Source organism: Onychomys torridus, chromosome 5, assembly GCF_903995425.1.
Source record: "Onychomys torridus chromosome 5, mOncTor1.1, whole genome shotgun sequence".
Lineage (NCBI taxonomy): Eukaryota > Metazoa > Chordata > Mammalia > Rodentia > Cricetidae > Onychomys > Onychomys torridus.
In genome coordinates this window covers 65,506,883-65,511,459 of record NC_050447.1, presented here as the reverse complement: position 1 = coordinate 65,511,459, position 4,577 = coordinate 65,506,883, and positions in this window count along the sequence as shown.

The window sequence follows — 4,577 nt, the reverse complement described above, 5'->3', positions numbered from 1 at the left end:
CCCTTGGAGACTCAAATGACCCCTTCACAGGGGTCAAATTACAGATCAAATATCCTGCATATCAGATATTTACCTCACAATTCATAACAGTAGCAAAATCACAGTTATGAAGTAGTAACAAAAATAATTTTATGGCCTGGGGTCACTACAACACGAGGAACTGTATTAAGGGGTTGAGCATTAGGAAGGTTGAGAACCACTGCTCTAAACTGTTTCCCCAGTGCCCACTTCTTGTTGTTGACATGATTGTAAGGATTCTGCAAAGACAATCCCGCTTGCTTGTCTCGCCTAACTCCCGTCATTGCCTGGTGTGCACTGTGATTGGGACAATCCACCAACAACCCAGGATAATACCCAGCATAATAAACCTAGGTTTATTATCTTTTCTCCAAACGCTGCCCCCTGTCACTTCCCATGCCTTTCTAAGAGGCATTTGGGAAAACAGAGCACCCGGAAAGTTTAGGTCACTTCCCTTGCCACCCGATACTTGCTTGGTTCTGGCAAAACCCCTTTTCCCTGCCTAGTTTCTAGATTTTGTGGGATTTTTTTCTTCCAAAGATCTCTCTTGTCATCTCTCCAAGTCAGTATTTTCTTTAGGTGCCTTCTGTTACCTCTTGCCTGCACTCCTGCGGTGGCCCCTGGATAGTTCCTCTTTCTGTCCCCTGCCCCCCCCATGTTCATTATCAAACATATGGTTAGGATTTCCTTTCATTTTACTGAAGACAATCCAGGTTGTTTGACTGCTGTTACTAATCTGGCCCTAAAGTCCCAGTCCAGCTTTTCTGTCCATGTGGTCTACACTCTATATTTTCATAACATCAGGTCAGGGGCTCCTTCATTACCATCTCCAATGCTGTGACCTTGTCCTTTGCCCTCATGCCAAGCCCTTGTTCTTCATATCACTCTCCCCAGCAAAGTTCCACTGAGTGGGTAAAGGAAAGGCTCACTGGCAGACTACTTGTCATAGGATGCAAAAGAGTGCTGGGTGTGGTTCCCAGCCGTGAAAAGGAAATTCTTGCTAAAATCCACATCAAATGAGAGTCTTCCTGATCTTCTGTGTTCTCTCTCCTCCTAACCCATCTTTCAGTGTCATCTCCATTATCACACTAGTAGTATTGTTAATTGTTTAATTGGGGGGGTCAGAAGACTTGGCATCCCTGTGGAGGCCAGAGGACAGTTGACAGAAATCAGTTCTCTTCTACCATGCAGGTCCTGAGAACTGAGCTCTAGATGTAAGACTTGGCAACAGGTGCCTTCACCCAGTGAGCCGTTTCTGGTTGCCCAGGATAGTTATTTTCACACCATTCATTTTCCCTGGTGGCTTCTCAGCCTTTCAGAGACAAGGGCTAGGCCTCTCACTTCTGAGCACACTTCGTGTAATCTGGCATATGTCTCCCATGATGCTAACTCTCAATCCATTTGTTAATTCCACAGCTAGAGAGTGCTTTGACCAGTAACTGCGCCCACAGTCTTTGACTTAAGCATCTGGTTATAGACATCTTTATCTTAAAGAAATATACATAGCAACAACAGCATTTCCTTTTCTATTTATTATTTATCTATATATATATTTTTTTGAGGTGAGGTATGCATACACGCTAAAACCTCTCCACTGTACCTCATCCTGTGTCCTCATGTCTAATCTTATATAGGTATCTCCAAGTGGCAGAGGAGAAGAGAAGGGATATTTCCTACCATCTAAGAACAATGAGTGGATATACACTCTCCTTCGACATCTGTTCACTCTTTGTTAAGCTCCAGTAGCTCAGGGAGTGAAATGGTAGTTAGCCATGGTGCCGAACTTTAAGAACATCTGAGTCAGCCAGGCAGTAGTGGCGCACATCTTTAATCCCAGCACTCGGGAGGCAGAGGTGGCCAGATCTCTGTGAATTTGAGGCCAGTATGATCTACAAAGAGAGTTCCAGGACAACCAGGGCTACCCAGAGAAACCCTGTCTGGAAAACAAAAGCAAACAAAACAAAACAAAAAAAGAGTCTCTGAGTCTCTGCATCCACTGGCCTTGGCAAAGAGGCACTTGTGTGGCATTTGCTGCAGTTATAAATCAGCTGTAGCTACAAGTCAGTCCAATAGGAGAGCAAGGGAAGCAGTCAGACCTGTTCATCTTAATGCATCTGAATCACTTCTTGCTCAGTGTTGGAAGATGTATGTATCTTTCCTGTCACCACAAAGGGCCTAGACAGTGACTGCAGTGCACATGGTGGTCAGTTACCCTTCCCTCTTAAGATACAACTGAATGATTTTATATACCCAGCTATAATACATAACCACATGTTTGCCTAGCTCACATGGAATACACCTTGGGGTGGGGGTGGGGTGTGTGGGCTTTTTCATCTTCTGTAGGATTCTGAGCCTTCCCTTTAATCCAGGTCCCAAAGGGCCATCCTCCATAGAAAGCACAAGGCCAGAGCTCTGCAATCAGAAACCTATGTGCAGAGAGCCCCTCACATCCCCTCTGCCTGCCTTAGTGACTGAGAACACAGCTTAGTCTTTGTCAAGGCTGGCCCCACCCCACACACCAGAAACTCAGTGTGGGTCTCACTGCCCTCTTTGCCCAGGGAGTTCAGCTCTAGTTAAACAGTGGGCAACCTAGAAAGGTGTTCTCTTTCTTATTCAAATACTGTACTTTGAGAATTTTGCTTTTTATTTACCGGCATATTTTTATTTATTAATCTTTTTTGGTTTTATCACTATGTATTTTATTATGCTTTGTATTTTTGTGATACTCTGTAGCCCAGGTTTGCCTTCACTATGTAGACTAGGCTTGTCTCAAACTTTCAAGAATCTTCCTGCCTCAGCCTCCTGAATGTTCAGATTCTAAGTGTAAGCTAACACGCTCATCCTAGTTTGTATTTTGTTTGCTTTGAAACAGAGCTATATATAGCCTGGCTGGCCTTAAATTCTCTTCCTAGCCAAAGATGGACCTTGAACACCTGCTCTCTACTCCTCAGTGCTAGAATTACAGGCTTGCAGCACCGTGCTCATTTTATGTAGTGCTGGGGAATCAAACCCAGGAGCTTTGCACTCAGTGAACTATGTTACATCCCTAGCTTTTAAGAAAAAAAATCTGTTTGAGATAGAATCTTGCTATATAGCCCTGGCTGGCCTCAAATTAGTGAGCCTCCTGCCTCAGCTTCCCAAATGTTAAAGTTTCAGACCCGTACCACTACTTTAATACATGCTCCGATGGAAGAGAAAAAGCTCCTGATATTGCATGATAATAAATGAACCTCACCTCATTTGTGTGAGGACTTGGCATGTTGTACATGTCAGAATGAATGTACAAGTGTGGTGGGAACATGGGCACACCAGTTGAGAAAGATGTAGACACCCACACTCTCAGGTGTAGACACCCATTTTTCTGACCATCCTCCATTAGATTAGACTCTGATCCATTACTGGAGGTGACACCCTTTATTTGCTGGTAGGACTTGCCCTCTCTGGCCAAGAGCCACTGATTAACATCTAGTCTGCAAACCATGTAGAAACATAATCCTTAACAAAATGGGACAAGTTTCCAGCAAGCCAACACATTGTATTGATTTGCAAGCTTCAGTCCGACTCGGGCATCCATTCTTGCCAAGTTACGGCTGCCTGCCCCCAGTGAAAATTCATGTTGGCCATTCAAAATCTGGGGTCACATTAGAATTCTTCTCTCTCTCTCTCTATATTTTTTTTTTTTTTTTTTGCAGGGTGCAGGCAGTGTGTGTGTGTGTGTGTGTGTGTGTGTGTGTGTGTGTGTGTGCCCGAGCACACATGTGCACCCATGTGCAAATGGAGGCCAGAGACTAACATCTGGGTGTCTTCCTAAACCATTTTCCACCTTAGTTTTTGAGACAAGCATCTCTCACTGAATCTGGAGCTTATCTATTTGATGAGACTGGCTGGCCAGCAAGCCTCAGGGATCTTTCAGTCTCAGCCTCCCTTGTACTGGAATTACAAATATGTGCCACTATACCTAGCTTTTTTGCATTGTAGCTGGAGATCCCAACTCAGGCCAAACTGAGCCATCTCTGTAACCCTGTTACACTCCCCTCCCAAGTTTTTTTTGTTTTGTTTTTTGTTTTTTGTTTGAGGGGAGTTGTTTGTTTGTTTGTTACTTTGTTTGTTTTTAGTTCATACCCTCAATAGCGGTTAAACTCAATGGCTGGGGTAGGGGTATAGTTCATTTGGTAGAGAGCCTGCCAGCATGCAGGAAACCCTAGGCCCAAACCCTAGAACCACATAAATAGACTAGTCATGATGGCCTGTGCCCACAGTCCTAGCACTTAGGAGGCGAAGGCAGGAGGACCAGAAATTCAAGATTAACAGCTGCATGATAAGTTTGAGAGTACCATGGCCTACATGAGCTCCTGTCCAAAACAAAAACAACAAAAAGCCAATGGCTGGTGGAGTAAGCATAGTTCCATCACAAGGGCAGCACTGGGCTCCTTCTGAGATGAGAAAGCAAGGCTATAAGTTCCCTTAGAGATCCGTCTAGATCCTGACATCTTTCTCAGTGGTCAGCCAACTCGGGGCTTCCCTTAAGTTTAATATTCACACCAGCGTGGGCTTCTATT